We start from the raw sequence: 18,628 nt of genomic DNA, 5'->3' as shown, positions 1-18,628 counted from the left end.
GGTGGTGTGCGAGGGCCGCTGAGGGAGGTTTGAGGGCAGGCACCCGTTTTGGGGCTGGCCCCTTTGTCCTGGGAGCAGGGTCTCGACGTTTCCAGTTTGGTGGATTTGGGCATATTTTTGATGATAGTGACGTGAGGTGCTATGTTGAGGCCTTGCTCGGCTAGGCGGGCCTGCAGCCCCAATGTGAGTGGTGGTGTGCGAGGGCCGCTGAGGGAGGTTTGAGGGCAGGCACCCGTTTTGGGGCTGGCCCCTTTGTCCTGGGAGCAGGGTCTCGACGTTTCCAGTTTGGTGGATTTGGGCATATTTTTGATGATAGTGACGTGAGGTGCTATGTTGAGGCCTTGCTCGGCTAGGCGAGCCCGCAGCCCCAATGTGAGTGGTGGTGTGCGAGGGCCGCTGAGGGAGGTTTGAGGGCAGGCACCCGTTTTGGGGCTGGCCCCTTTGTCCTGGGAGCAGGGTCTCGACGTTTCCAGTTTGGTGGATTTGGGCATATTTTTGATGATAGTGACGTGAGGTGCTATGTTGAGGCCTTGCTCGGCTAGGCGGGCCTGCAGCCCCAATGTGAGTGGTGGTGTGCGAGGGCCGCTGAGGGAGGTTTGAGGGCAGGCACCCGTTTTGGGGCTGGCCCCTTTGTCCTGGGAGCAGGGTCTCGACGTTTCCAGTTTGGTGGATTTGGGCATATTTTTGATGATAGTGACGTGAGGTGCTATGTTGAGGCCTTGCTCGGCTAGGCGGGCCCGCAGCCCCAATGTGAGTGGTGGTGTGCGAGGGCCGCTGAGGGAGGTTTGAGGGCAGGCACCCGTTTTGGGGCTGGCCCCTTTGTCCTGGGAGCAGGGTCTCGACGTTTCCAGTTTGGTGGATTTGGGATTTTTGATGATAGTGACGTGAGGTGCTATGTTGAGGCCTTGCTCGGCTAGGCGGGCCTGCAGCCCCAATGTGAGTGGTGGTGTGCGAGGGCCGCTGAGGGAGGTTTGAGGGCAGGCACCCGTGTTGGGGCTGGCCCCTTTGTCCTGGGAGCAGGGTCTCGACGTTTCCAGTTTGGTGGATTTGGGCATATTTTTGATGATAGTGACGTGAGGTGCTATGTTGAGGCCTTGCTCGGCTAGGCGGGCCTGCAGCCCCAATGTGAGTGGTGGTGTGCGAGGGCCGCTGAGGGAGGTTTGAGGGCAGGCACCCGTTTTGGGGCTGGCCCCTTTGTCCTGGGAGCAGGGTCTCGACGTTTCCAGTTTGGTGGATTTGGGCATATTTTTGATGATAGTGACGTGAGGTGCTATGTTGAGGCCTTGCTCGGCTAGGCGGGCCTGCAGCCCCAATGTGAGTGGTGGTGTGCGAGGGCCGCTGAGGGAGGTTTGAGGGCAGGCACCCGTTTTGGGGCTGGCCCCTTTGTCCTGGGAGCAGGGTCTCGACGTTTCCAGTTTGGTGGATTTGGGATTTTTGATGATAGTGACGTGAGGTGCTATGTTGAGGCCTTGCTCGGCTAGGCGAGCCCGCAGCCCCAATGTGAGTGGTGGTGTGCGAGGGCCGCTGAGGGAGGTTTGAGGGCAGGCACCCGTTTTGGGGCTGGCCCCTTTGTCCTGGGAGCAGGGTCTCGACGTTTCCAGTTTGGTGGATTTGGGCATATTTTTGATGATAGTGACGTGAGGTGCTATGTTGAGGCCTTGCTCGGCTAGGCGAGCCCGCAGCCCCAATGTGAGTGGTGGTGTGCGAGGGCCGCTGAGGGAGGTTTGAGGGCAGGCACCCGTTTTGGGGCTGGCCCCTTTGTCCTGGGAGCAGGGTCTCGACGTTTCCAGTTTGGTGGATTTGGGCATATTTTTGATGATAGTGACGTGAGGTGCTATGTTGAGGCCTTGCTCGGCTAGGCGAGCCCGCAGCCCCAATGTGAGTGGTGGTGTGCGAGGGCCGCTGAGGGAGGTTTGAGGGCAGGCACCCGTTTTGGGGCTGGCCCCTTTGTCCTGGGAGCAGGGTCTCGACGTTTCCAGTTTGGTGGATTTGGGCATATTTTTGATGATAGTGACGTGAGGTGCTATGTTGAGGCCTTGCTCGGCTAGGCGAGCCCGCAGCCCCAATGTGAGTGGTGGTGTGCGAGGGCCGCTGAGGGAGGTTTGAGGGCAGGCACCCGTTTTGGGGCTGGCCCCTTTGTCCTGGGAGCAGGGTCTCGACGTTTCCAGTTTGGTGGATTTGGGATTTTGGTCGATAGTGACGTGAGGTGCTATGTTGAGGCCTTGCTCGGCTAGGCGGGCCTGCAGCCCCAATGTGAGTGGTGGTGTGCGAGGGCCGCTGAGGGAGGTTTGAGGGCAGGCACCCGTTTTGGGGCTGGCCCCTTTGTCCTGGGAGCAGGGTCTCGACGTTTCCAGTTTGGTGGATTTGGGCATATTTTTGATGATAGTGACGTGAGGTGCTATGTTGAGGCCTTGCTCGGCTAGGCGGGCCTGCAGCCCCAATGTGAGTGGTGGTGTGCGAGGGCCGCTGAGGGAGGTTTGAGGGCAGGCACCCGTTTTGGGGCTGGCACCTTTGTCCTGGGAGCAGGGACTCGACGTTTCCAGTTTGGTGGATTTGGGCATATTTTTGATGATAGTGACGTGAGGTGCTATGTTGAGGCCTTGCTCGGCTAGGCGGGCCTGCAGCCCCAATGTGAGTGGTGGTGTGCGAGGGCCGCTGAGGGAGGTTTGAGGGCAGGCACCCGTTTTGGGGCTGGCCCCTTTGTCCTGGGAGCAGGGTCTCGACGTTTCCAGTTTGGTGGATTTGGGCATATTTTTGATGATAGTGACGTGAGGTGCTATGTTGAGGCCTTGCTCGGCTAGGCGGGCCTGCAGCCCCAATGTGAGTGGTGGTGTGCGAGGGCCGCTGAGGGAGGTTTGAGGGCAGGCACCCGTTTTGGGGCTGGCCCCTTTGTCCTGGGAGCAGGGTCTCGACGTTTCCAGTTTGGTGGATTTGGGCATATTTTTGATGATAGTGACGTGAGGTGCTATGTTGAGGCCTTGCTCGGCTAGGCGAGCCTGCAGCCCCAATGTGAGTGGTGGTGTGCGAGGGCCGCTGAGGGAGGTTTGAGGGCAGGCACCCGTTTTGGGGCTGGCCCCTTTGTCCTGGGAGCAGGGTCTCGACGTTTCCAGTTTGGTGGATTTGGGCATATTTTTGATGATAGTGACGTGAGGTGCTATGTTGAGGCCTTGCTCGGCTAGGCGGGCCCGCAGCCCCAATGTGAGTGGTGGTGTGCGAGGGCCGCTGAGGGAGGTTTGAGGGCAGGCACCCGTTTTGGGGCTGGCCCCTTTGTCCTGGGAGCAGGGTCTCGACGTTTCCAGTTTGGTGGATTTGGGCTTTTTTTGATGATAGTGACGTGAGGTGCTATGTTGAGGCCTTGCTCGGCTAGGCGAGCCTGCAGCCCCAATGTGAGTGGTGGTGTGCGAGGGCCGCTGAGGGAGGTTTGAGGGCAGGCACCCGTTTTGGGGCTGGCCCCTTTGTCCTGGGAGCAGGGTCTCGACGTTTCCAGTTTGGTGGATTTGGGCATATTTTTGATGATAGTGACGTGAGGTGCTATGTTGAGGCCTTGCTCGGCTAGGCGAGCCTGCAGCCCCAATGTGAGTGGTGGTGTGCGAGGGCCGCTGAGGGAGGTTTGAGGGCAGGCACCCGTTTTGGGGCTGGCCCCTTTGTCCTGGGAGCAGGGGCTCGACGTTTCCAGTTTGGTGGATTTGGGCATATTTTTGATGATAGTGACGTGAGGTGCTATGTTGAGGCCTTGCTCGGCTAGGCGGGCCCGCAGCCCCCAATGTGAGTGGTGGTGTGCGAGGGCCGCTGAGGGAGGTTTGAGGGCAGGCACCCGTTTTGGGGCTGGCCCCTTTGTCCTGGGAGCAGGGTCTCGACGTTTCCAGTTTGGAGGATGATGCTGATTTTTGATGATAGTGACGTGAGGTGCTATGTTGAGGCCTTGCTCGGCTAGGCGGGCCTGCAGCCCCAATGTGAGTGGGGCTCTGCGAGGGCCGCTGAGGGAGGTTTGAGGGCAGGCAGCCGTTTTGGGGCTGGACCCTTTGTCCTGGGAGCAGGGTCTCGACGTTTCCAGTTTGGTGTATTTGGGCATATTTTTGATGATAGTGACGTGAGGTGCTATGTTGAGGCCTTGCTCGGCTAGGCGAGCCCGCAGCCCCAATGTGAGTTTTGCTGCGAGAGGGCTGCTGAGGGAGGTTTGAGGGCAGGCACCCGTTTTGGGGCTGGTCCCTTTGTCCTGGGAGCAGGGTCTCGCGTTTCCAGTTTGGTGGATTTGGGCATATTTTTGATGATAGTGACCTGAGGTGCTATGTTGAGGCCTTGCTCGGCTAGGCGAGCCCGCAGCCCCAATGTGAGTGGTGGTGTGCGAGCGCTCCTGTTGGAGGTTTGAGGGCAGGCACCCGTTTTGGGGCTGGCCCCTTTGTCCTGGGAGCAGGGTCTCGACGTTTCCAGTTTGGTGGATTTGGGCATATTTTTGATGATAGTGACCTGAGGTGCTATGTTGAGGCCTTGCTCGGCTAGGCGGGCCTGCAGCCCCAATGTGAGTGGTGGTGTGCGAGCGCTCCTGAGGGAGGTTTGAGGGCAGGCAGCCGTTTTGGGGCTGGCCCCTTTGTCCTGGGAGCAGGGTCTCGACGTTTCCAGTTTGGTGGATTTGGGCATATTTTTGATGATAGTGACGTGAGGTGCTATGTTGAGGCCTTGCTCGGCTAGGCGAGCCTGCAGCCCCAATGTGAGTGGTGGTGTGCGAGTGCCGCTGAGGGAGGTTTGAGGGCAGGCACCCGTTTTGGGGCTGGCCCCTTTGTCCTGGGAGCAGGGTCTCGACGTTTCCAGTTTGGTGGATGAATGCTGATTTTTGATGATAGTGACGTGAGGTGCTATGTTGAGGCCTTGCTCGGCTAGGCGGGCCCGCAGCCCCAATGTGAGTGGTGGTGTGCGAGGGCCGCTGAGGGAGGTTTGAGGGCAGGCACCCGTTTTGGGGCTGTCCCCTTTGTCCTGGGAGCAGGGTCTCGACGTTTCCAGTTTGGTGGATTTGGGCATATTTTTGATGATAGTGACGTGAGGTGCTATGTTGAGGCCTTGCTCGGCTAGGCGAGCCTGCAGCCCCAATGTGAGTGGTGCTGTGCGAGGGCCGCTGAGGGAGGTTTGAGGGCAGGCAACCGTTTTGGGGCTGGCCCCCTTTGTCCTGGGAGCAGGGTCTCGACGTTTCCAGTTTGGTGGATTTGGGCATATTTTTGATGATAGTGACGTGAGGTGCTATGTTGAGGCCTTGCTCGGCTAGGCGGGCCCGCAGCCCCAATGTGAGTGGTGGTGTGCGAGGGCCGCTGAGGGAGGTTTGAGGGCAGGCACCCGTTTTGGGGCTGGCCCCTTTGTCCTGGGAGCAGGGTCTCGACGTTTCCAGTTTGGTGGATATGGGCATATTTTTGATGATAGTGACGTGAGGTGCTATGTTGAGGCCTTGCTCGGCTAGGCGAGCCCGCAGCCCCAATGTGAGTGGTGGTGTGCGAGGGGCGCTGAGGGAGGTTTGAGGGCAGGCACCCGTTTTGGGGCTGGCCCCTTTGTCCTGGGAGCAGGGTCTCGACGTTTCCAGTTTGGTGGATTTGGGCTTATTTTTGATGATAGTGACGTGAGGTGCTATGTTGAGGCCTTGCTCGGCTAGGCGAGCCTGCAGCCCCAATGTGAGTGGTGGTGTGCGAGGGCTGCTGAGGGAGGTTTGAGGGCAGGCACCCGTTTTGGGGCTGGCCCCTTTGTCCTGGGAGCAGGGTCTCGACGTTTCCAGTTTGGAGGATGAATGCTGATTTTTGATGATAGTGACGTGAGGTGCTATGTTGAGGCCTTGCTCGGCTAGGCGGGCCCGCAGCCCCAATGTGAGTGGTGGTGTGCGAGGGCCGCTGAGGAGGTTTGAGGGCAGGCACCCGTTTTGGGGCTGGCCCCTTTGTCCTGGGAGCAGGGTCTCGACGTTTCCAGTTTGGTGGATTTGGGCATATTTTTGATGATAGTGACGTGAGGTGCTATGTTGAGGCCTTGCTCGGCTAGGTGGGCCTGCAGCCCCAATGTGAGTGGTGGTGTGCGAGGGCCGCTGAGGGAGGTTTGAGGGCAGGCACCCGTTTTGGGGCTGGCCCCTTTGTCCTGGGAGCAGGGTCTCGACGTTTCCAGTTTGGTGGATTTGGGCATATTTTTGATGATAGTGACGTGAGGTGCTATGTTGAGGCCTTGCTCGGCTAGGCGAGCCCGCAGCCCCAATGTGAGTGGTGGTGCGCGAGGGCCGCTGAGGGAGGTTTGAGGGCAGGCACCCGTTTTGGGGCTGGCCCCTTTGTCCTGGGAGCAGGGTCTCGACGTTTCCAGTTTGGTGGATTTGGGCATATTTTTGATGATAGTGACGTGAGGTGCTATGTTGAGGCCTTGCTCGGCTAGGCGAGCCCGCAGCCGCAATGTGAGTGTTGCTGCGAGAGGGCCGCTGAGGGGAGTTTGAGGGCAGGCACCCGTTTTGGGGCTGGCCCCTTTGTCCTGGGAGCAGGGTCTCGACGTTTCCAGTTTGGTGGATTTGGGCATATTTTTGATGATAGTGACGTGAGGTGCTATGTTGAGGCCTTGCTCGGCTAGGCGAGCCCGCAGCCCCAATGTGAGTGGTGGTGTGCGAGGGCCGCTGAGGGAGGTTTGAGGGCAGGCACCCGTTTTGGGGCTGGCCCCTTTGTCCTGGGAGCAGGGTCTCGACGTTTCCAGTTTGGTGGATGAATGCTGATTTTTGATGATAGTGACGTGAGGTGCTATGTTGAGGCCTTGCTCGGCTAGGCGGGCCCGCAGCCCCAATGTGAGTGGTGGTGTGCGAGGGCCGCTGAGGGAGGTTTGAGGGCAGGCACCCGTTTTGGGCTGGCCCCTTTGTCCTGGGAGCAGGGTCTCGACGTTTCCAGTTTGGTGGATTTGGGCAGATTTTTGATGATAGTGACGTGAGGTGCTATGTTGAGGCCTTGCTCGGCTAGGCGGGCCTGCAGCCCCAATGTGAGTGTGGCTACGCGAGGGCCGCTGAGGGAGGTTTGAGGGCAGGCACCCGTTTTTGGGGCTGGCCCCTTTGTCCTGGGAGCAGGGGCTCGACGTTTCCAGTTTGGAGGATGAATGCTGATTTTTGATGATAGTGACGTGAGGTGCTATGTTGAGGCCTTGCTCGGCTAGGCGAGCCCGCAGCCCCAATGTGAGTGGTGGTGTGCGAGGGCCGCTGAGGGAGGTTTGAGGGCAGGCACCCGTTTTGGGGCTGGCCCCTTTGTCCTGGGAGCAGGGTCTCGACGTTTCCAGTTTGGTGGATTTGGGCATATTTTTGATGATAGTGACGTGAGGTGCTATGTTGAGGCCTTGCTCGGCTAGGCGGGCCTGCAGCCCCAATGTGAGTGGTGGTGTGCGAGGGCCGCTGAGGGAGGTTTGAGGGCAGGCACCCGTTTTGGGGCTGGCCCCTTTGTCCTGGGAGCAGGGTCTCGACGTTTCCAGTTTGGAGGATGAATGCTGATTTTTGATGATAGTGACGTGAGGTGCTATGTTGAGGCCTTGCTCGGCTAGGCGAGCCTGCAGCCCCAATGTGAGTGTTGCTGCGCGAGGGCCGCTGAGGGAGGTTTGAGGGCAGGCACCCGTTTTGGGGCTGTCCCCTTTGTCCTGGGAGCAGGGTCTCGACGTTTCCAGTTTGGTGGATTTGGGCATATTTTTGATGATAGTGACGTGAGGTGCTATGTTGAGGCCTTGCTCGGCTAGGCGAGCCTGCAGCCCCAATGTGAGTGGTGGTGTGCGAGGGCTCCTGTTGGAGGTTTGAGGGCAGGCACCCGTTTTGGGGCTGGCCCCTTTGACCTGGGAGCAGGGTCTCGACGTTTCCAGTTTGGATCATGAATGCTGATTTTTGATGATAGTGATGTGAGGTGCTATGTTGAGGCCTTGCTCGTCTAGGCGAGCCTGCAGCCCCAATGTGAGTGGTGGTGTGCGAGGGGCGCTGAGGGAGGTTTGAGGGCAGGCACCCGTTTTGGGGCTGGCCCCTTTGTCCTGGGAGCAGGGTCTCGACGTTTCCAGTTTGGTGGATTTGGGCATATTTTTGATGATAGTGACGTGAGGTGCTATGTTGAGGCCTTGCTCGGCTAGGCGGGCCTGCAGCCCCAATGTGAGTGGTGGTGTGCGAGGGCCGCTGAGGGAGGTTTGAGGGCAGGCACCCGTTTTTGGGGCTGGCCCCTTTGTCCTGGGAGCAGGGTCTCGACGTTTCCAGTTTGGTGGATTTGGGCATATTTTTGATGATAGTGACGTGAGGTGCTATGTTGAGGCCTTGCTCGGCTAGGCGAGCCTGCAGCCCCAATGTGAGTGGTGGTGTGCGAGGGCCGCTGAGGGAGGTTTGAGGGCAGGCACCCGTTTTGGGGCTGGCCCCTTTGTCCTGGGAGCAGGGTCTCGACGTTTCCAGTTTGGAGGATGAATGCTGATTTTTGATGATAGTGACGTGAGGTGCTATGTTGAGGCCTTGCTCGGCTAGGCGGGCCTGCAGCCCCAATGTGAGTGGTGGTGTGCGAGGGCCGCTGAGGGAGGTTTGAGGGCAGGCACCCGTTTTGGGGCTGGCCCCTTTGTCCTGGGAGCAGGGGTCTCGACGTTTCCAGTTTGGAGGATGAATGCTGATTTTTGATGATAGTGACGTGAGGTGCTATGTTGAGGCCTTGCTCGGCTAGGCGGGCCTGCAGTCCCAATGTGAGTGGTGGTGTGCGAGGGCCGCTGAGGGAGGTTTGAGGGCAGGCACCCGTTTTGGGGCTGGCCCCTTTGTCCTGGGAGCAGGGGCTCGACGTTTCCAGTTTGGTGGATTTGGGCATATTTTTGATGATAGTGACGTGAGGTGCTATGTTGAGGCCTTGCTCGGCTAGGCGAGCCCGCAGCCCCAATGTGAGTGGTGGTGTGCGAGGGCCGCTGAGGGAGGTTTGAGGGCAGGCACCCGTTTTGGGGCTGGCCCCTTTGTCCTGGGAGCAGGGTCTCGACGTTTCCAGTTTGGTGGATTTGGGCATATTTTTGATGATAGTGACGTGAGGTGCTATGTTGAGGCCTTGCTCGGCTAGGCGAGCCCGCATCCCCAATGTGAGTGGTGGTCTGCGAGGGCCGCTGAGGGAGGTTTGAGGGCAGGCACCCGTTTTGGGGCTGGCCCCTTTGTCCTGGGAGCAGGGGCTCGACGTTTCCAGTTTGGTGGATTTGGGCATATTTTTGATGATAGTGACGTGAGGTGCTATGTTGAGGCCTTGCTCGGCTAGGCGAGCCCGCAGCCCCAATGTGAGTGGTGGTGTGCGAGGGCCGCTGAGGGAGGTTTGAGGGCAGGCACCCGTTTTGGGGCTGGCCCCTTTGTCCTGGGAGCAGGGTCTCGACGTTTCCAGTTTGGTGGATTTGGGCATATTTTTGATGCTAGTGACGTGAGGTGCTATGTTGAGGCCTTGCTCGGCTAGGCGGGCCTGCAGCCCCAATGTGAGTGGTGGTGTGCGAGGGGCGCTGAGGGAGGTTTGAGGGCAGGCACCCGTTTTGGGGCTGGCCCCTTTGTCCTGGGAGCAGGGTCTCGACGTTTCCAGTTTGGAGGATGAATGCTGATTTTTGATGATAGTGACGTGAGGTGCTATGTTGAGGCCTTGCTCGGCTAGGCGAGCCCGCAGCCCCAATGTGAGTGGTGGTGTGCGAGGGCCGCTGAGGGAGGTTTGAGGGCAGGCACCCGTTTTGGGGCTGGCCCCTTTGTCCTGGGAGCAGGGTCTCGACGTTTCCAGTTTGGTGGATTTGGGCATATTTTTGATGATAGTGACGTGAGGTGCTATGTTGAGGCCTTGCTCGGCTAGGCGAGCCCGCAGCCCCAATGTGAGTGGTGGTGTGCGAGCCCCGCTGAGGGAGGTTTGAGGGCAGGCACCCGTTTTGGGGCTGGCCCCTTTGTCCTGGGAGCAGGGAACGACGTGAACCCCCCGGCTCGACTCCTTGAAATATTTTTTTATACTTAACTTTTATTTAACCTTTGGTTTTTTGGGGTTTTGTTTGGTTTTTTTTTTTTTATTTCCTAAGGGAAACCGATGCTAAGTTTTAGCCGGAATAAAGGCCGGGGCCCGTAAATGCTGTATAAATGCTGTAAATCACATATTATGCAATAATAGTCTTTAACCCCTTCGGCATTATTTTTTTTTGGGGGGGGCGCCTGGAGATGAAAGAAGACAGCCCGGGGTGAAGAAGACACCCCGGATTTGGAGGTGCTGCCCTGGTAGGGATGCTCGACTCCTCGATACTCTGGGATGCTCCGGTTATTTTGGGGGCCAAAGGTGCTGGAAATCCCATTGCCCTACGGGGGGGGCTTGCTCCCTCTGTTCGGCCTGTAAAAATAGGAAGGGAGCCCTTGAGATGACTGGAAGTCTTGTTTTATTATTATTTTTATAAAAGGTATTATTATTGTTATTGTTATTGTTATTATTGTTATTTTCACAAGCTTTAAAACCAGAAATCATTAAAACACGTTGCTTTGGAGGGTTCGGTGTTTAATGCCACCGTGACGGGGTGTCCTGTGGGGGGGGGGCACCACTGGGATGGGGGGGTGTGTTGGGTTTGCGTGGCAGGGTTTTGGTAGCGGGGGGGGCTACAGGGGTGGCTTCTGTGAGAAGCTGCTAGAAGGTCCCCCTGTGTCTGACAGAGCCAATGCCAGCCGGCTCCAAGACGGGCCCGCCGCTGGCCAAGGCCAAGCCAATCAGCGCCTCTGTGATAACATATTTAAGAAGTAGAAAAACACTTAGAGAGAGCTTTTGCAGCCGGAGAGAGGAGTGAGAAGATGTAAGAAACTCTGCAGACACCAAGGTCAGTGCAGATGGAGGGGGAGGAGGAGCTCCAGGCGCCGGAGCAGAGATCCCCCTGCAGCCCGTGGTGAAGGCCATGGTGAAGCAGGCTGTCCCCCTGCAGCCCATGGAGGAAGGATGAGGGGGGTGTAGCGATTCCACCTGCAGCCCGTGGAGGACCCCACGCCGGAGCAGGTGGAGGCACCTGAAGGAGGCTGTGGCCCTGTGGGAAGCCCACGCTGGAGCAAGTTCCTGGCCGGACCGGTGGACCCGTGAAGAGGGGAGCCCACGCCAGGGCAGGTTTGCTGGCAGGACTTGTGGCCCCATGGGGGACCCCATGCTGGAGCAGTTTGCTCCTGAAGGTCTGCACCCCGTGAGAGGGACTCCATGCTGGAGCAGGGGAACGATGAGAGGAGTCCTCCCCCTGAGGATGAAGAGGCGGCAGAAACACCGTGAGATGAACTGACCGTAACCCCCATTCCCCGTCCCCCTGTGCTGCTGAGGGGGGGAAGGTTGAAGCCGGGAGTGAAGTTGAGCCCGGGAAGATGGGAGGGGTGGGGGGAAGTGTTTTAAGAGTTGATTTTATTTTCTCATTCCTCTACTCTGTTTTGCCTAGTAATAAATTAGATGAATTCCCTCTCTAAGTTTGGTCTGTTTTGCTCGTGACAACAATTAGAGAGTGATCTCTCCCTGTCCTTATCTCGACCTACAAGCATTTCATTATGCCTTTTCTCCCCTGTTTAGTGAATGAGGGGAGTGAGAGAGCGGCGCTGGTGGGCACCTGGCCCCCAGCCAGGGTCAACCCACCACAGGGGGTGACCCCAGGGGATGGGGGGTGACCCCAGGGAAACCCATGGGCTTTTTTTCCCCGTTGCCCTTTCATCCTGGACGCTGGAGAGCAAAGGGCACAACGCTTGAGGGGGGGAAAGGATGCAACACCCCCCCCCCCCGCCAAAAGACCCCCCAAGTGATGTCTGCTGCCTGCCCTGCCTGGGGGGGGCTGTGGGGCACAGCCACCCTCCTGCTGACACCCTTTGTGCCACGGCCACCCCGCCAGCTCTTGTGTGTCCCCCCCCTTCCCCCGTGTCCCCCCCGGGCCCAGGCAGACCCCGCCCCTTTCCCCGCCCCGGTCCCGGCAAACCCCGGGGGGGGGTGGGAACTGCGGGGAGGGGCGGGAGGGGCCGGGCAAGGGAACGGAACGGAACGGAAGGGGAGGGAAGCGGGAGAGGCGCTGGGTTCCCCGGGGCAGGAAGCGGCGGCCGGGGGCTCCGGGAAGGGCCCGGGTGAGGGGCGCCTCCGGGTCCCGGCAGCCATGCCCTTGTCTCCCTCCCGGGCACGGAGCCGGGGCCCGGCGGGGCGGCGAAGCGCGGTGAGGGACCGGGACAGGGAGCGGCAGCACCGAGCCCAGGTGAGGGACGCCGGGGGGTTCCGGGGCTGGGAGGGGGCGGTCTGGCGCCGGGGGCGGCTGCTGGGCGCGGGCCGGGCCCTGCCGGGGAGCCCCAGCCCCGGGGGCCTCGCTGGGGACGGCCCTGCCCGGCCCCGGCCCTCTGCCCGCCGGGGCTGGCCGTGCAGCCCAAGGCCGGCCCTGCATCGGTGTAGCTCCAGCCCAGGGAAATTTCAGCTCCAGCCCTACAGTTTTTATTTGAACTCCAGTTCTGTGGTCTTTGGGTTTGCTCCAGCCCCACAGCAGTGATTTCGGCCCCAGGCCTATGGTCCTTAGCCCAGCTCTGTGTGATTTCAGCCTCAGCCCTTCTGGTCTGTATTTCAGCTCCACTCCCAGCCCGACTGCAGTGATTTCAGCTCCAGCCCTACAGTTTTTATTCCAGCTCTGAGTGATTTCAGTTCTGGCCCTACAGTATTTATTTCAGCTCCAGGTTCGGTGTTTCAGCTCCAGCCGCAGTCGTTCTTCAGCCCCAGCTCTGTCACATCTCAGCTCCAGCCCCACAGCAGTGATTTCAGCTCCAGCCCTGCCATCTTTAGTCCAGCTCTGGGTGATTTCAGCTCAGGCCCTACAGTATTTATTTCAGCTCCAGGTTCAGTATTTCAGCTGTTAGATTTCAGCTCCATTCCCAGCCCCACAGCAGTGATTTCAGCCCCAGCCCTACCATCTTTAGTCCAGCTCTGGGTGATTTCAGCTCAGGCCCTACACTCTGTATTTCAGCCCCTGCCCTCAAGGATTTCTTTCAGCTCCGGGCACAGTTGTTATTCAGCTCCAGCTTTGTCATGTTTCAGCCCCAGCCCTACAGTTCTTATGGCAGCTCTGGCCCTGAAGGATTTATTTCAGCTCCAGGTTCAGTATTTCAGCTGTTAGATTTGAGCTCCACTCCCAGCCCCACAGCAGTGATTTCAGCCCCAGCCCTACCATCTTGATTCCAGCTCCAGAGATTTCAGCCCCACAGCTTTTATTCCAGCTCCATTCCCAGCCCTACAGTTTTTATTTCAGCTCTGGCCCTACAGTATTTATTTCAGCTCCAGGTTCGGTGTTTCAGCTCCAGCCGCAGTCGTTCTTCAGCCCCAGCTCTGTCCTGGCTCAGCTCCAGCCCCACAGCAGTGATTTCAGCTCCAGCCCTGCCATCTTTAGTCCAGCTCTGGGTGATTTCAGCTCAGGCCCTGTGGTTTTTATTTCAGCTCTGAGTGATTTCAGCCCCAGCCCTACAGTTTTGATTTCAACTCCAGCTCCAGGTTTGGTATTTCAGCTCCAGCCCCACAGCAGTGATTTCAGCCCTGGCCCTACAGTTTTTATTTCAGCTCTGAGTGATTTCAGCTCTGGCCGTACAGTATTTATTTCAGCTCTGGCCCTGAAGGATTTCTTTCAGCTCCAGCCCCAGGTTCAGTATTTCAGCTGTTAGATTTCAGCTCCGGCCCTACAGTTTTTAGTCCAGCTCTGTTAGATTTCAGCCCCAGCTGTACAGTTTTTATTTCAGCTTCAGGTTTGGTATTTCAGCTCCAGCTGCAGTCATTCTTCAGCCCGAGCCCCACATCAGACATTTCAGCCCCGGCACTACAGTTTTTATTCCAGCTCTGAGTGATTTCAGCTCCAGGTTTGGTGTTTCAGCTCCAGCCGCAGTCGTTCTTCAGCTCCAGCTCTGTCACATCTCAGCCGCAGCCCCACAGCAGTGATTTCAGCTCCAACCCTGCCATCCTGATTTCATCTCCCACCCTACAGTAGCTATTGAACCCCAGGATTTCCACTCCAGGCCTGTGCTGTTTCCCCTCCCACCCCCCCCCCACTCTTTATTTCACCCCCCAGCCTCACAGACTTTCTTACGGCTCCAGCTCTGCGTTGTTTCAGCTTCAGCCCTGCAGTGTTTAGCTCAGCCTCAGCTCTACATCTTCCTGCTGCCTCCGTGTTCTCACAGCAGCTCTGGGGGCTGTTGATAAGGTAGTAAGTCAATCACTGTCATCACTCAACTATCAAAACTGTCCCACTGTGTCTGTGCCCTGAATAAAGTGTTCCTGTTGTGTGTGTCCCCATTTCAGAGGGGAGTTTGGCCTGGTGCATGCTGGCATCCCATGTTTCAGGGGCAAATAAAACCAGACCCCCACCTCTGGTAAGGGTCCCACAGCCCTGACACCACCCCCCCCCAGTGTTTGGGGGCTGGGAGCAGCCACTGGGCCACCTCTTCCCTGTCCCAGAAGCCCCCACTTGGGCTGGTTCTGAGCCCCAACCCCCCCTCACAGCTTGTTTTCAGGCCCAGAAACACAGCACTCTGGGGACTTTTGGAGCAGCTGAACCCCAGGACTGAGCTGGGCTGTTCAGCCCCAACCACAGAACTTCATCCTCCTTTGGGGGGCTGGAAACACCCTTGAGGCTGCTGCTGTGGCCCATGTGTGAAGGGAAAGGGGGGCCACAGCCCAGGGAGTGCTTGGGAACTGCAGGCACCCACCCAGACAGGGAAAGCTTCATTGCACTTTATTCCACTTGATTTTTCAATTATCGTTATGCATTACACTTCTTGTAATAAACCAACACAATAGCTTTATTAGCAGTACTAGTTACAGTATTGTTTAAAAGCCAAGCACGCCCCCCTCCCCCCACCCCCCCACTCGCGGCAACATCCGCGGGGAGCCGGGCCCGGGAACCCCCACGCAGCCCGGCCGCGCCCCGACCCCCCACCCGACCCCCGCTGGGGCTCGGCACCCGCCCCGTGTAGCGGCCGGCGCCCCTCCTCGCTCGGCGCCGCTCCGGCCGCCGCTGCCCGACACAAGCGGGGAAGAGCCAACAGAACGCGACCTGGCTGTCACGCCGGGCACGGACCCAAGCGGCACCCCCGTCCCAGCGCATCGCATCGCCCGCCCGGGCCGCGTCTCCCCGACCACCTCCCGCCCGGCGCCGTCGACCGCAAGGCTCCCGCCCCCGGAACACACCGCGAACCCGCCCGCACAGTGGCTCGGGCCCGGTCAGACGCAGGGGGCCCACGGCCGGACACTACTGCCCGCCGCCCCGCTCCCAGCGCCCCCCCGGCCCGGCTCACCGGCGCTCCTCAGCCCGCGGGGCGGCAGCAGCACCACCTCCACGTCCGCTCCCCACGGCCGCCGCCACACACTGACAGCGCCGCCGGCCCGCGCAAGCGCTCTACCCTCTCGGGCCCCGCCCCCACCCCCGACCAGCCCACCCGTGCCCCGCCCATCTCCGCGCCGCCCAATCCCGGCCCGCTCTTTCCCTCCGGCCACGCCCCATCCCGTCCATCTCCGCGCCGCCCAATCGCGGCCTGCCCTTTCCCTCCGGCCACGCCCCATCCCGTCCATCTCCGCTCCGCCCAATCGCGGCCTGCCCTTTCCCTCCGGCCACGCCCCATCCCGTCCATCTCCGCGCCGCCCAATCGCGGCCCGCCCTTTCACTCCGGCCCCGCTGAACCCGCTCCGGGAGAGCCGACCCGCAAGGAGTCGCGGTTTCCGGGTCCCGCCCCGTTCTCCCTCTCAGCCCCGCTCCCGGAGGGCGCCCGGCCCGGGCAGTCCCGGCGGCAGCTGAGGCCCTTCCCGGCTTTAGGGGCTTGAACGGGAACCGGGGCCGGCCTCGCTGCGGAGCCCCTGCCCGCTCTCCCCGGCACACCGACAGCGGCTGCCGGGGCTACTGCAGCGGGGCCGCGACCCCTCGAGTCTCCCGGCAGCGGCCCCCGCGGCTGCGCGGGGCACAAGCTGGGCTCCGGGTCCCGGCAGCCATGCCCTTGTCTCCCTCCCGGGCACGGAGCCGGGGCCCGGCGGGGCGGCGAAGCGCGCCGAGGGACCGGGAGCGGCAGCACCGAGCCCAGGTGAGGGACGCCGGGGGGTTCCGGGGCTGGGGGGGGGCGGTCTGGCGCCGGGGGAGCCCTGTCTCCCTGCCCGGCCCCGGCCCTCTGCCCGCCGGGGCTGGCCGTGCAGCCCAAGGCTCCCACGCGCTTCATTGCAGCTCCCGCCTGGCCCAGCTCCGCTCAGGGACGCTCCGGCTCGGCACCAGCTCGGCTCCAGCCCCGCGCTCGGCGCTTCGGCCCCGGCTCCGGCCCGGAGGCGTCTGCGCTCCCGGTGCTGGGCGCTGCGGGGAAGAGATGCTGCTGCTGCTGCTGCTGCTGCTGCTGCTTCCGACAGCTCCGGCTGAGGGGAACCCGGGCTGCTGCCCTCTCTGGCCTCAGGAAAGCTCCGGCTTGTTCCAGCTCCGGCTGATGGACGCTCCAGCCCCGCATGGCTGCAGCTGCAGCTCCAGCCCCGTGTGATTTCGGCTCCCGATGCCGCCCGCTCCAGGTAAGAGACGCTCCGGCCGACGGACGAGCTGTCTCGCTCCCCGTCTCCCCGGCCGAGGCGGGAGCCCAGGCTGCTCAGCACGGCGTTACCCAGGGGGTTCAGTCCCTCATTTTTGCCGTAAATATGGTAAATGCGGCTGTGCGGAGCGACGGAATCGCCCCCCTTAAGGGCTGGGCTCCTCGGTCACCGCCGCTGCTCGGGTCACCGCTCCGTGCCTGTCCCGTGCGGGGGCAGGGGGCGGGGGGGCGGGGGGCGGGGTGTCCATGGTCGCCGCTCCAAACCCGCGTCCCGCAGGGGGTTCTGCTGGATTCCGGCCGTGGCTTTGTGCCCGCTGTCACGGAAGGGTCGGTCTTCTCTGGGGTGTCCTCGGCTTGGGTCTGGGGGTCACGTGGGGTTGGGGGGGCCCAGGGAAAAGCTCCGACCCCCAGGCAGCATTCGTTCTGTCGCAGTTTCCAGCTCGCCTTTCGCACGGGCTCAGGGACCCGCCGGCTTGTTGCAGCTCCGGCTCCTCCACGCTCCGGCCGATGGACGTCCCACCTCGTCCCACCCCTGCCCGCTCCGGCCGAGAGACGCTCCTGCTCCTGACAGCCCCGGGGGCTTTTGTCCAGCTCCGGCCCTGCGTCATTTTGGGCCCAGCCGAGACACCGGACGTTCCCGTTTCTCATAGCTCCAGCCCTACCCGATGGAAACCTCGAGCCCTGCATGACCTCCTGCTGCTTCCAGCTCCAGGCGCCGGACGCTCGGCTGGTTCCCCTCCCGCTGAGGGGCCCCCAGCTCGGAGTCAGAGCTGCTCCCCAGCTCTGGGGGCTGGTGACGAGGTCGTAAATCAATCACTGTCATCGCTCAAGTACCACCCCTGTCTGGCCCTTGAATAAAGCCTCGGTGCCCCCATTTTCGCCCAGAGACTATCTCAGACGTTGAGTTCGGCCTGGTGCATGCCAGCGTCCCGCACTTCGGGGGCAAACGCGACCGGACCCCCACCTCCGGTGAGGGTCCCGCAGCCCTGCCCCACCCACCCACCGACTTCCCCCCCACCCCCAGAGCTGGCATTTGGGGGCTGGGAAGGGCTGCTCAGGCTCCAGTTCCCAGCCCCTAAAGGCAGCGCTTGGGCTGGTTCTGAGCCCCAACACCCTGCAGACCACCCCCCACCCCCCACCAGCTTGTTTTCAGGCCCAGAAACGCAGCACTGGGCTCCATTTCCAAGCTCTGAAAACGCAGCACTTAGTCTCTTTTTTGGGTTGAGCTGTTCAGCCCCAAACACAGCACTTAGTCCTCGCTTGGGGGGGCTGGCTGGAAACACCCCCGGGGCTGCTGCTCCTCTGGCCCATGTGTGAGGGGGAAGAGGGAAGGCACCCACCCACAGCCCAGGGCAGGGAGTGCTTGGGAACTGGGCAGGGGGCACCTCCCGCGGGGAGGAACCGGCCCCGGGGCACTGGGGGCAGCAACCACCCACCCCCCCCCGGGGAAAGCGTTATTGCACTGGATTACACTTTATTATCGCACCGTTACGGTTACACAGCGTGCTTACAGGACCATCACAAACCAGCACGAGTTCTTTATTCTCTGTAGTTGCAGCAGTATTTAAGCCCCAGCCTCCACACCCCCGCTCCCCACAGCCGCAGCCCCCGCAGGAGCCGGGCCCGGTTCCCCCCAGCCCAGCCGCACCCCGGTCCTGCTCGGGACGCGAACCGGTCGTCGTGTCCCCCCCCACATGCCCCGGGCAGCGGCCGGCGCCCTTCCCGCCCCTGCGGCACCGGCACCCGCTCGGCGCCGCTCCGGCCTCCGGGGCCGCCGCTGCCCGACACAAGCGGGGAGCAGCCGCCGGCACGGGGACCCGCTCCCACCCACGGCCCGGACCGGCACCCCCGACCCGGGACACGGCCCGCCCGGGCCCGCGTCTGACCGGGTCTCCACCGCTCGGCACCCCCGGCCCCGGCACACACCGCGGGCGGGCCCGCCCGCGCGAACGGAGGCCCCGGCCCGGCCAGACACGCGGGAACCGCAGCCGGAAACTGCGGCCAACCACCACCACCGCCGCCGCCGCCAGCCACCCCGCTCCCAGCGCCCCCCCGGCCCGGCTCACCGGCGCTCCTGGGCCCGCGGGGGACCAGCACCAGCACCCGCCGCCGCTCCCCGCCGCCGCC

At 61.3% G+C, this 18,628-nt stretch overlaps 2 long non-coding RNA genes across 4 annotated transcripts; both read left to right on the top strand.

Moving 5' to 3' along the window:
- Positions 1-11,967: 11,967 nt before the first annotated feature.
- LOC129200516 (uncharacterized) lies at positions 11,968-15,019 on the top strand. Of its 3 annotated transcripts, XR_008574946.1 has the most exons (4): positions 11,968-12,640; positions 12,800-14,148; positions 14,247-14,317; positions 14,448-15,019. It is a non-coding gene; the product is annotated as an uncharacterized LOC129200516 (long non-coding RNA). The 3 variants fall into 3 exon arrangements; XR_008574945.1 differs by having other exon boundaries at positions 11,968-14,148; positions 14,459-15,019; XR_008574944.1 differs by having other exon boundaries at positions 11,968-14,148.
- Positions 15,020-15,578: 559 nt separating this feature from the next.
- LOC129200515 (uncharacterized) lies at positions 15,579-17,157 on the top strand. The gene is made up of 3 exons (XR_008574943.1): positions 15,579-16,018; positions 16,156-16,484; positions 16,934-17,157. It is a non-coding gene; the product is annotated as an uncharacterized LOC129200515 (long non-coding RNA).
- Positions 17,158-18,628: the final 1,471 nt, after the last annotated feature.

This window comes from Grus americana, unplaced genomic scaffold (genome assembly GCF_028858705.1).
Source record: "Grus americana isolate bGruAme1 unplaced genomic scaffold, bGruAme1.mat scaffold_247, whole genome shotgun sequence".
NCBI lineage: Eukaryota > Metazoa > Chordata > Aves > Gruiformes > Gruidae > Grus > Grus americana.
The sequence above is the reverse complement of the archived record's forward strand: the minus strand, read 5'-3'. Positions and strand labels throughout refer to the sequence as shown.